This window comes from Anser anser (genome assembly GCF_964211835.1).
Source record: "Anser anser genome assembly, chromosome: 26".
Taxonomy (NCBI): Eukaryota; Metazoa; Chordata; class Aves; order Anseriformes; family Anatidae; genus Anser; species Anser anser.
The window spans coordinates 4,438,724-4,452,526 of NC_139747.1; the positions used below are offsets into that span (position 1 = coordinate 4,438,724).

Sequence of the window (13,803 nt, forward strand, 5' to 3'; positions counted from 1 at the left end):
GGAGTATTTTGTCTTTTAACAAATTGCACTTCTGTAGAGATTACATACCCTTGCAGTTGCCATCTCCTAAACAGTACGTAAAGACAAAGACAACCAGAGGGAAGTAATGCACAATTCATAGAACCATAGCATGGTTTTGGTTGGAAGGGACATTAAATAGGGAAGGGACCTCACCAAGGGAGGTTCAGGTTGGAAATGAGGAGACATTTCATTCTCAGAAGGAGCAGTCAGACATTGGGACGGGGTGCCCAGGGAGGTGGCGGCGTCACCGTCCCTGGGGGTGTTTAAGGAAAGCTTGGACTTGGTGCTTAGGGACATGGTTTAGTGGGTGACATTGGTGGTAGGGGGGTGGTTGGACCCAATGATCTTGGAGGTCTTTTCTAACCTTAATGATTCTATAATTCTAAAGATATCTAATTCCAGTCTGCCTGCCATGGGCAGGGACACCCACTACACCAATTGCCAGTGACAAAACCATCCACTAACACTAAACCTGCCCGGAGCAGGTCATCGGTGTGGACAGTAATAAATCCTCATCACATTTACTTCTTTTACTTGTTTACTCATGCTTTTCTAAATCACAAAGTGTTCACGCACATGGATTCAGTTCCACATGTGACCAGAGATGAGCGAGCTAATACATATAGTGCTCATGGGACGCATCATATCTGTAAGAAAATTCCATTTCATTTTGTTTTGCTCAGTTTCAGAGAGCTTTCATCCTAAAAGAAACTGATAAACACACTTCACAGACCACTGGCTTGGACAACACGTAGTTAGTGCAGAACATCAGATTCAAGAGTAAGCAGTTAATATTTCCTTGAAAGTAAACAAGGATAGGCTTTGCCAGGATACTACGCTTAATGCACCACAACAATATTATGCAACAAGAATATTTGTTCTCCTGCATTTGTGGAGGAAGGTTAGAGCTGAAAGCAGCTTCCCTCTCCAAAATAACATCTATTACGTTTCCTCCAAAATCATAAGGTACCTATTGAAGCTACTACTGCTATTTCCATACAAATCTGCAATGGGCAATATATGTCCTGAATAAAACGTGAACATCTGTAAAAATTTTCAACGCGTGGCCACAGACACAAAGCATCTCCTCTCTGCTGTTTCTCTCTTTCAAGGCAATGTGATCCCGTTCTTGATGTTCTGCTGGGTAGTGGAAATAGAATTGGTGACGTATCTCCCATCGGCCATAAATATCTTGTTGTTCTTCCCTTTGTGCTGAACATAGGTGCTGACTCTGTGAAATCATTGTAGCTGGCTGTGAATGAAGCATGAAATGAAAAACCTCTTGTCCATTCCACAGAGAGAATACAGACTGTGCAGTATCATTTTTTATACCCTGGTAAAGACTGTGTGCTATACAAACAAAGCAGCCATGAGTACTTTGAAATTCTCTCACACGTTCCCTTTCCATTTGCTACATTATCTCTTTCTTCCTTTCCTAGTTCAAAGAATCAGTTAAGAAAGATCCACTTCCAGCACTAACTCCCTCCTCGTAAATACAATGGTGCCTGATTCAAGTGAATCCATTAATTTTAACTGAATCTTTTAATATTAGAATGAAAGCGAAGAATTAAATTCAATCAGAATAACGTTGATTATAGCATTTAAAGCACGCATGTGAACAATACCTTTGCTTAAAACACGTTAAAATGTTATTTCAACCTTTTCTTCAGCTGCTCTTTTTCTGCTTGGTCTGCTGAGATGAAGTTTCATCTCACCTACTTGGGAAAAGCGTAGCCTTCGACAGGTCTTTCAGATTTGCTGGCTACAGCCGTTATTCCACATGAAACAGAATTTTCAAAAGGGTACAAAAGGCAGGTTCAGGACCTGCTCCTCATTGAATATGAAAGGCAGCCAAGATACACCTGAAAGCCAAACGGAGAAATATTCGGAAGTTCATACGAAGCAGTATACACTGACAAGCTTTTGCAGGGCTTTACAAAGGTTTCTCAGGAGCTCAGGCACTGTTGTATCACTAAATAAAGGCGAGCCAGGGACCAACCACTGCCTTTAAGCCAAATGGCATGGGCAGGCTCACATCTGCATGCCCCAGGGCCAGGCTGCTCTTCAGCAGATTTGTTTCCTGGGCCTGCAGTGTGAACAAACTGTCAGGGACAAAAGTTTCAGCACAGACTGGAACCCTGATTTGCTCAGCCCAGGACTCCAGATGCTCTTTGAAAACGCCGATATGAAATTAAGCTCAACAAGCCAGAAAATATACTGCATCCATTGCCAAAGAAAAAGAAGCCTTATTGTATAAGCCCTAAAAACTTACAATCTATATTAGATGCTATTCAGAGTGAAGATAACGTGATAGCAGAAGGAAAGATGAGTTGCGTCAATAATCATAGGTGAACCTAAATGAAACAGATATTTGTGCTGGCAGACCTGCTGCGGTTTGTGAGACGTACTTGTTCCACCGTTCCACCATGCTGTTCGAGCAGGCACATTTGGCATTTCAGAGTGGAGCCTCTGGTCTTTTTTTTTTTTTTTCTTTAAATCACAGAGAAACTCGAATTAAAAAGCACAGCTAGGTAGTACTGGGCTTTTCCTCCTCTACAAAGTGTAGATGTAACAACGTGACGCACGCAGAGCTCTCTAAACCCTATCTCAGCATTTATAGCTTCTTAAGCATAACATGGCATTGCAACAGCATTTTCTTTTTTCTTCAAGAATGTCCTTGCCAGGAATTAGAAATGAGAGTACATCAGCACTAATATTAAAAGGTCACTACACAAGCACAGAAGAGGCTGCAGAATATTGGCACAAAGGGGAATCCAGCAACAGCAGCAGTGGCAAAAGATGTTTTGGAGAAAAATTATCAGAAAACACTGAATTACAGCAGATACACTAAACAGAGATGGTTTTAAAAAAAGATAAAGAAAAAAGGTGATTTTTTTTTTAAACCTTCTCTTTCTTGCCAGAAATTTGAGTATGAAAAGGTTGCAATTTTAGGGATTACTTTTGGTAGTGGTTTTGTTCTGAGGTCTGATCTGCTTTCCACCTTCCTCTCCTTTTTGAGGAGACAAAAATCAGATGGGTAGCAAGTGAAGAGAAAACCCTGAAAAACCCTGAAAAACTCAGAAGAACTCTTTAAATTAAAAATAATTCCCGAAAATCCTTTGGATTTTCTAAGCATTTGAAAGATATTTTGAAATTTGGGGTAAAATAATAAAAATCTGATGTACCATCACAATACATCCCCTTCAAAATATGCATCTCAGCTCCTACCCCAGTTTCCCTGCGAGTGTGCTCTTTCTTGTCAGCTTGTTGCATCAGGGACAGAACGGCAGTAACTAGATGTGTACTTAGCAGAGAAATACAAGAACAGGATGTCAGGCTATATTAAAATCCAGTTTGTAAAACAGTGCAGCATTATTATTTTTTTAATTTTTTTTGTGATGAAATAATCATATCCAGAGTTTTGCTTTGTGTGATGAGGTACGTGTTAGACTCTGTTTTCTCAGTGTTAATTGCCCAGGAATTAAAAGACTGACAGTACAATGGTTCTATCAAGTCACGCTGCTCTGGACTCTGCATGACACAAAATTAGTAAAACAAGAAGGGAAGCATAAAGAACAAACCTTTCTTTTTGAATTAGTTCTGTTCACCAGAAAACTCACGTACACAAAACCTCACAAACTTCCTTTTCCACAGTCTTTTCTATTCTATTTATAGGTTATAACTATTCCAGAAACATTCATCGGGTACATTTACAATGATATCAAAGGTGTGACTGCAGTGGATGAAGTTAAAGCGACGACAGCAATACAGCTATGTCACTGGATTGCCTACACTTGATAATTTAGTTTACCGAGGCTCCAAGAAGAAAGCCGTATCCTGCATGAATTCTGTGCTTCAGGAGGATATTATTCATTGCACACAGACTCCCCACATTTAGTTATTCTAGGATCTGTTTGATTTCAACTTCACCATTTTTGAATAGCGTTTTACTCAGTGGAAGCATCTTAATTTCTCAGGCAGGTGACCTCAGGACATCTTCTGAAAGCAAAGAAAGGGGCTACGCTGTGCTGCACTCTGTACACAGCTGTTTAGGACACAGTCCCTGCTTTAAGCCCCCAACCTAAGTATCATGCAGAGGCAGAGAGGTTGATCAAGTTGGTGCATGGGGCAGAAAAAAAAGCAGCAGAGTGAAAACACCATTCCTAGAGATGCCGTGGCTTCGCAGTTCCTTTCTGCCATTCTTCACCAATTTAGGTTATGAAATTTTAAGGGGAGGTATAGCTTCTTGCCAGGTCTCACCCTGCACGGGGCATATCAGTCCTTTAGGAGTTGCCATTTTATGGCAACATGTATTTATATGAACACATACATGCTTCTGTTTATTTGAATCCCAATTTTCTCCCCTTTGGCAGGTGCTTTTTCCCCGGTGGCTGTGGAAGCACACGTGAAATCAAGTGCACTTATACTCAGTCCTACCCCATCTTCTTAACCCACGAAAGTTTTAAATACTTTATATTCCATTCAAAGTAAGATCCTGATCCTGCCATCCTCGGACAAGCAAAATCCTCCAGGGAGCAACTGTAGGATCAAAACCATCATGTGATACACGCCTCTTGGTCTTTATTTATTATTAACTTCTCAGCAGAGTGGCTGGAATTTGACCTGACAAAAACAAGCCGAACTCCCTTTCTCATCTAGGAATTTACTATCTTATGTTTCAAAATGCTTGCTATTATTAGAATATGCAGCACTGCATCCATGCAGAAATGGGAGAGAATTGTACTTTGTCTGGTTATAATTCTGCACAGTCTGCATACGGTGATAAAAATTAAGCTACCTCATATACATAAAGGGAAAAAAAACCTACTGCATTCTCAATATTGTAATTCCTTGGAGAATTCCCTGGGAGGTGGTGATTTTTCACCCAAGTAACCACTATATCTCTACAATAAAACAAAGATTGCATGACATTTTAAAACAGAATTAAAACACATATAGTGGGCAGAAGGTCGTGAGAGAGTCTATGCCTGGCAGTTAGAAGAAATTTATTATCTAGGTACAAGTGAATGGAACAGAACCAAGGACTTAATGGACAGATTTAGAAATGTTATTATTGCTGTCACTGAATGCACCATTAACTTTAGAATATTTGCATAACTAAGTTGAAAAAAATTAAATCTAGCAAAAAATATCTACTTTTAATTTTTACCCCTGCTCCTGAATTGCTATTTGCATGCTTACCTAGACACAAAGCCCCTGGAGATTACATCAGAGTATATGGAGAATATTTGATAACCTAGCTTCATGGTATTTAAATCCCACAAGATAAAATGATTCTTCAGCAATGCTACAACAGAGAAACTTTTCATATGTTTTTCATCAGCATAATTCATAACCTTGCTTTTTGTTCATTATATGGGGATGGCAGTGAACATATTTCCAGGATAGATGGGGGAAAAAAAAAAACAGACCCCCATGTAGGAATCTGCCTATGCTTGTCTTTTACATCTGTATCTTTTTAAAGTGAATTTATATAGCAATGAAAGGCAGATTTGTGGACCCTGAAAGGGAAAGACTTGTCACATGCACTTCTGTGAGTTTCTGTCCAGTTCTAAATACAGCACACCGTGCCCACAGCAGGGACTTGGCAGGACACCTCAAGAGTTGGAGAGCCCCATTCTACTCCAGCACAAACCTTCTGCACCATGGTAAGCAAGGAAAAAAGATTTCTCAGTTTCTTAGGAATAGAATGCAGACAGTAGTACTCCCATCAAGGCAAGGGGGAAGAGTGTTTACATCTTAAATTGTTCAGTTCTGTGGCAATAGAGAGAGCATAAAACAGGCAAATAAATCACAGTCCTAAGGGTTACCAGATCTTCAAGTGTAGGCTTCGTACAGTTCCACTGATCTTAGTAGAAATGCATCAGTCTGTGCCAAGGATAATACAGACCACGAACCTTTAGAAAGTTTCTTACCACTTCTTCAAGAACAGACCTTTTTTCGTCCCAGCAGGTTTGTTGGTCCTGCACTTCACATAAATAAGGACCTCCGGCAATGATTTTATGCTTGTCAGGTTCCATATTTTGTATAGAGATGTCATGCACTGTTTTAATTCAACTTGGAAGCAGCTTCAAATGTCTGTTGTCAGCAAAACTTGAGACAAAGAAAAATTTTAAAACAAAAATAAGAAAATAGACAGGGAGCTCTGTTCAAGGTGATGATGATACCACTGTTTCTATCAATATTCATTATCCAAATTAACAATAAAACAAACAGCAAAGGGAAACCTCATAATAGCTAGCATGTACAACCACCCATCAGCTTAACAGTAAGTATGAGATGCCAGCAGTTTACAGAGCTTCTGTTTCCATTTGCAGCCACGATCAAAAGCTCCAAAACATTGTTTTCCTGACACTACCAACAACCCTGTAACACTCTCAGAAATGATGAGCAATTATACTAAAGTTGATGCAAAACAAATCAATTTTCACAAAAACCTCCTATCCCAGTTAGGAACGAGAACATCCAGAGAGATGTGGACAGTGCCACAGCAAAAATTGGAGAAAATACTGCCAGATTGTGGGGGTTAGAAAGGAATGGGAAAAAAAAATTGCAACCCAGCAGACTTCAAACACACACTTATTTTTGCACTATAATCTGGGACGTGTTCATCTCCAAAGTCAGTCCTGGGGATCTGAACCTACTTCCAGTAGACCTATTCATCTCACACACCATAGCTGCTAATCATTAAAAACGTCAGCTGTTCCCAGCTGCCAGCACAATGACCCGGTTTGGGAGGGCAGGTATGTGTACAGCTCAATTCTGGAAGTTCAGTACTTGGTAGTTAACATTAATTTTTGGACAGAGGCTTTAGCTTTAATGTTACATACAGAGATGCACATACATATCTTTGTATTTACTATGCTTTTTGGCTTTTAAGAACATACTTCTCTAGTTAGCACTGGCTGCAGTAAATTGCTTCTTGCAGAAGTAAGGCATTTGTTTATGTGTAATTCTACATTCTTGTACCCAAAATATATCTGGAAGAGATAAACAGCTCTATCCCATAAAAATTCATCCAATCCTATACCTAAAGCACAGCAAACAACACTGAATTAACGGGAGGAACATATCCTTGTTGCCAGACAAAGAGTTAAAAGTCTGTATTTGGGCTGCTCCATATGCATCGCATGCCCTCTCTGAATAGGATTATGCTCAAATTCCCCACACTGATAATTATTATATGTAAATACCCAAAGTCGATTTGCCAACTGCATGGTTGTATTTGACATCTGCATATTTCTTCCACACACCATAACTCTGCATGCAGACAGCTGCCTGCTTGTATAAATCTGCCATTTGACTTTATGAATCTCATGAGTTGTAGTGCAAGCAGGTCAGGTTTTGTGTAAGAATTGTGGAATTAATGAGAGCCCACAGTGCAGGTATTTCTGGATGTGCGGGCAGAGGCTGGGGCTGGCTGGAGGAGGCAGGTACGTCATTTGTCTGCAGAGATTATTAGCAGTGAAACCCTAATGGTTAAGACAGACAAAGTCCAGCGCTATTGCAATTAAAGCTGAATGGATTTCAAACACAAGCCTTCATTTTTAAATGCATCTACCCTTATACAAAACAAACGCAATCCCTCCCAACACTTCATTCCTGTCAAAGCTCTGTGTGCCCGAGAGGCCCCAGCAGTTCTGCAGTTATTTTTAAAGAAATGGAATCATAGGCCACAGGTTAGAGAAATGCAGCTGGCATACCCTTTGCAAAGGTAAAAACGTGAACATTATAGATCCACTAAATATGGAAGCTTTCAACTGTTTCAGAAGCTGAAACTCAGGGACTACTTCATTTTGGCTTTAAAAAATGTAATCTATTATTTCAATCAATTATATTTATTTTTAAAGAAAATTGAAAATATTAAAATAGAAATATATTCAAACAAAATGCATTCTCTCTCTCTATATATATATATAGCTATAGATACAGATATTTCCTTAGTTTTTGCCAAGATAAATAATTTCCCATAAAGTTTTGCAGGAAGCTTTCACTTAGCTCTAGACTGAGATGCTTATTTTATCACAGATCTTTCTATTACACTAACTGCGATAGAATGTCACATACATCTAAAGTTTTAATATAAAGTTTGGAGACACGGGGAAAATAAAGTAAACGGGGTCACAACACAGAAGACTGCTCAGCATAGAAGCAGTTATCATGAGGATTACATAAAGGAAAACTGTATTATTTACAGGTGCTGAACAAGAGGATTATGGAGGAAAACAAAATGAATCAGGGACTCTTACTGATCAAACCATTCATTGGAATGGAAGGCCTCGGAAGATTACTTTCAGATTCTGAGAATTACCAACTATAAACAAATATCTCGAACAGTGATCTCAGAAGCCATGAGAAAGGTGTCTGAACTTTTTTATACGTCCAGGCAAAGGGGGGGGGGAGTGGGAGTAGGATGAAGAGAGGGTGAGCTATTACACCCTAGTCCTTGAAGAAATTTCAACCCACAGGATACTCTTGCTGTCATGAATAAAGGAGGTGACAAGGTCTAAGACAAGGTTTCAAAACCAGGAGGAAGAGAAAGTGGAAAAGAGAAGATTTATAAGTTTCATCCCAATAGCAAGTAGGATTCTGTTTGCCAAGGTTAGCTGACACAAGCACAAAAATGTAATAGCTATAAATTTGTCTCCAACAAGATCTATTGTCACTTTGAGATGATGGAACCTGTTTTATCATCTGACTTTTAAAATATATACACAGAGCAAGACATGCTATTAACCTATAAAATAATACTGGTTTTGAAATTTTAAGAGGATACACATACCCTGTATATATTACTTAAAATGGAAATAAAATGAGTATGTAGTTAACCGTTTCCCCAATGAAACATCACTTTCTAGAAAGTGTGCATGAAAGACTTGAGGCCATCTTACTCATGCAAATAATCCTAGATAAATCAGCATGAAGAATATAAAAAAAAGACAAATGCCTTCACAAAACACTAGGTTCTACTGAAAGCATGGAACTGAAACCACTATATTATCAGGGATCTTCCTTCTGAAATCTCTTTTCTTAGGGCAAAGTGTTGAATAAAAGAGGATGGTATGCAAACTTGCCAATTTAAATAATCATCAGAATTTCTCTAGCTAGATAAAAGCGAATAAGCAATAGCTTTAAAAAGTCAAAAGTTGCTTATAAATGTTTGTTCAAGCTGCATTAGTTGACTACCTCTGGTGTCACAGTCATTAACGAAGCTCAAGTGATATTACTTGTTTCCAGCTCCAGCTGTACTCTTTGGGTGCAAATTTACCAGGACAAGCAAAAGGAATAATGACTCCTCATCTTCCATTCCACTGTGTAGCATGCACACTCCCACACAGCATGAGAAAGTCAGAGCCGTGTAGCTACACAGGCACGTTCCCCATTTAGACCATCTCTGCTCTATCTGCTGATTATTCTTTTTCTCCTGGTAATATTCTAGAGAGAAAAAAAAAAAAAGAAAAAAAAGAAACAGGAAAAGTCCAAGACTGAGCAGACAAGAAGTGATATATTGCCACTTGAAGTAGCCCGTAGTTTGGGCTACAAATGCTTCTGAGATCTGCACAAATGTGTCTGGTTAGCAGATTTCTAGCAAATATCCTAGTGGTTATTTAGTGGATATATTTTTCTATTAAAAGTTGGACAGAAGCATTCTCTAGAACCTAACACATACTAGGAATTCTCAGGCCATCCAAAGAAAATCAGGAGCTCTATGCATGACCACACATTTGTTTGACCTTTCATAAACTGTGAGGACAGTGACTTTTTCTGGTGCTGAAAGTGGTCCCTGCAGGAATATTTTTTAGCAAACAGTGCTGAAAAAAATCCCAGATGTGAGAAATTCTTATTTATTGTAGTATATCCAAGATTTAGAACAGAGTAAGTTCTTACGATTCCATCCTAAGCTTTGTAAAAGCTGAATTTGAAAGAAATAGACTCACAACTGAAGATGGTGGCATCATATATAAGAGAAGAGCTTGAATATTGCTCCAAGCATTTAAAAACATAGCTTGTTCACAGCAAACTATCATCCTAAAATCATGTTGGGTACGTGGTGAAGAGAACATCTTAGCCTGTTTCTCTAGTGTTGAAAAAGCACATAAACCTCAAGTTCTGAATTCACAGATACTGTGAAAACGGCTAAAATGGGCGGACACATCATTATTGCAAACACCAACATTAATGACCAAGCTAAGGAAAAATGATAGCAGGTATTTCTTTGAAATGCTTTTAACTTAGTCCTTTAAATAGAGACATAAATGTTTTTATAACCTTGTTACTAACAAATGCAAATTCATACAGACCCAGATGGCATTCTTGTATTTCTACTGTGAAAATCTCAGTATAGTGAGTATCTAAAACAATTGCTTAAGTTTCATTGCTGCATATTCCTAACCTCAAAAAAGGACAGCTTTTGCAGTAATCACTTATTTTCTGCACAGGACAATGATTTCACCATCACCTAAAGCAGCACTGAATAGAGTCAGGCATTTGATGTGCTTCACTTTTTACTTTGAGGTCTGGTATGCAGCCTTGGAGCAACAATACCGAAAAATAATAGTGCATGTCACAGACAGCCCTTTTAAAAAAAGGGGCTTTTGAATGGATACTTTATTTCCCACGTGGGATTCTTCTCAACGGCACCGGATGTTCAGATATAGGAAAAATACGGGACTTAATTGTTTTTCTTCTTTTCTCTGACTTTCCACACCAGTTGTGAAACAAGTCTAAAGCAAAGACTTCCCTTATACCACTATGCCTTACCTTTTCCGTATATCGCTATACCAACTGGCATATGAATTGTGAAAAGAGGTGGCATTACAGGAATTGTTTTCCTGCTACATTTCTTCCAATTCCTATATCTTAGGACAAACCTTTTTATGGCACCGAATCTATGCTCTCTCTGCTTCAGCTGCAGACTGCTTTCTATGGATGGCTCTCCACAGGATCTGTGCTGAGAACTCAGATGCATTTCACATTAGCCACCCGTGAGCCACGGCATGCTACCGCTATTCTGAGCAAGCCACCACTCCTAAAAATCAGACGACTGCCAGGAGCGCTGTATGCCTTCAGTCCCGTAAGATCTCCCTCCTCTCCACCTCCTCCTCTCTGCATTTGGTTTTATATATAGACTACAATGAATTATTGGAGACACATGCTGGAGGCATGGTTGAGCAGTCATGCACATAAAAAAGAATACAGCAACAGAGAACCTACAAGAGGTACAAGCAGAGGTCAGGGGCATCCAGGCAAGAATAGACAGACTCTCCAAGGGGCAGCTTCTCTGAAAACGGCATTGTTTTGTTATTAATATGCCTACCAAATACACTAATATAGAAACAGAGAAGTAAGTAATAATCCTGTGGGGAATAAGAGATAAGGGAGGAGATTTTCTATTCTGTTGGGACTGCATCAGCTCATTTTATCAGCCATCACAAGACCATCACAAGCAGTATTTTGTGTTGCAGGAGTTCAGAAAAACATCTTTACACTGCAATCCTGAGACAGGTGTCTCCAGGCCACAGTCTCAGTGTTACTGGAGGAGACAGATATGTAAAAGCAACTGGATTTTCAGAGTAGCTTTAATGTAGGCAATTTTACACAGAATTAGCTATCTCATTAGTAGAGAAAATGACATGCTTACACAAATAAAGGGACAGACCACAACTTTGAATTAAACCCTGATTAATAAGGAACATGAATTTGAACTAACACAAAGTTTGCTTGGGAAGCTGCTAAAATCTACCTTATGAGGGTTTTCACAACACTCCTCCTCACCAAGGACCATCTAAGAAACCACAGCCCTTTCCAAGTTTGCTTTGTTCCACAGAAAGGATGTTTTAGTACTGGCTTCTTGATATTTAGAAGTTTCTCCTTCCTCACATTAGCTGGCCTATGCATAGAACTACTGCGTACTCCATAAATGCTTGCTCAAGGACCAACAAGGGACACTTGGCAGGCAGAAGCACTGTTTAGAGGAATATTAAAAACCAGGAAGATCTAATCTTATCTTTGAACATGGATTCACTGTGCAGTCTAGGGCAAGTCACTTCCCTTCTCTTCCTCAGTCCTCCACCAGTGAAGTGCCGATGACGACATTACTTACTGATGCTCAAAGCTTAGTCCCAAGTAATAACGTCAGTGTAAATCTACAGTCCTTGGAAAATTAAGTGTATTTTAAGACTGGGTAGAAACAAACGGGAAGCTGTTTTATCAGATGATAAAACATCCTATAACGTGTTCAACAAATGAAATATTTCCACTGCTAAATCAGGATAAAAATACAAAAATCTCAATTGTCCTCTTACTTTATCGTAGCATAAAGAGGGAGGGACTTCATCCAAGTTACTTATTCATCGGGCTCTATTTAAAAAAAAAAAAAAGAAAGAAGAAAAGTAATAGGCACTTCAGAGGCCAATTCATCCCACCGTAATACAGGTAAGATAAATTGCTTTTATACCTTTACATAAAAGGAGCCATAAGAACACTCTAAGAGTAGACCCTTAAACTTGCCTAGCCAGCTCATATTAACAGAGATGGATTTCATTCTAACTGAAAATCCAGACAAGCTTTAATTTTGGATGAATCTTTGACTGCCAATTATTTTTTTCTTTTAATTGAAAAAATATTCAAGTGTGAAAACCAAACCCTTCATTTCATTTTGAGATACGTTATTCACACAGAACAGTTCCTGACCAGCTCTAACAATAGAGTGTAAATTGCAAATTTGTTTTGGTCATGATTTTTCCATAAAATATTTGATTAAACTTATGAAAACTTTCAATAAAAAGGCTTCATCTGTTGGAGGTAGCAACCTAGTCCCAAAACCACAGGGTGCCCTAAGCTTTTGCAAAAAACAAAACAAATATCTTACCTTTTATGCTGTCCATTCTGTTCTACAATTTAAAATGTTTTGCTGGCAGAGTATTTTACCCTAATGAATGATTTGGAGCATTTAAAACATAACCCCCATGAAGAAACAAAAAATACCATGGGATTTTGTTTTCTGTTGACTGTCCCACATAAAGGTGCAATTAATATCCAGACAAGGTGGCCAAGGCAATGGTTTTCAAGCACTACATTTTAGTGAACTTTAAGGATTATTTAAACAGCAGTAAAAGTTAGTTATATGCTTATAACTCCATTCTGCAAAAATACATATCACTAATATCACTTCAAATGAATAACTGGTAAAATTGCTGAAAGCAAAGGAATCTGCCTGAACAGATTTGCTATAAAGCAGATAGAGGGGTTATTCAAACATCACAGTCATCCAAATCACAACTGCATCAAAAGCACCTGCCATGTCTTTGTTGATCATAGGGCTTGGGAAATGCTTTTTTTTGCTTCCATTAATAACATGCCATCTGATACGCGCTGATTTGGGTTCAGTTCTGATTGTATTTCCATTCTGTTCTTGGGGGCAAAGGAAAGTGCTAGTCTCTAAAATAAAGCTCCCTTGAGATTTGCCCTCTAACTTCTAGCAACTTTTTATCCTCTTCATGTTTCAAACTTGTTTCTAACACCAGCCAAGTAAATGACTCCACATGGCAAGGGTCAGCCAGGACCACTACTTCTTGAGTGGATAATAGGAAGGAAAGCCCATTACACTTGTTATTTTTCCATTAGATGCCTCTGAACAAATAGCTCACATAAGTGGAGTCTTGGCTTGATTCTCCAGTGTAATTAGAGTAGTTCTCCAGTTCACAGTCCTGTAACACCTACCCACTTACCAGAACACATTTTACTACTCAGAGACCCAGC

At 38.8% G+C, this 13,803-nt stretch overlaps 1 long non-coding RNA gene across 3 annotated transcripts in view; it reads right to left on the reverse strand.

The window, feature by feature from the left end:
- Positions 1-407: 407 nt before the first annotated feature.
- Positions 408-13,803, reverse strand: part of LOC310886808 — a 47,356-nt gene continuing 33,960 nt past the window's right edge. For 2 of the 3 annotated variants that reach the window (XR_014575486.1, XR_014575488.1), the window contains 3 exons: positions 5,977-6,135; positions 1,647-1,883; positions 408-1,273 (listed from right to left, as the gene is read on the reverse strand). This is a non-coding gene — a long non-coding RNA (uncharacterized lncRNA). The remainder of the gene's footprint in view (positions 1,274-1,646; positions 1,884-5,976; positions 6,136-13,803) is intronic. The other variant, XR_014575487.1, reaches the window with a different exon arrangement.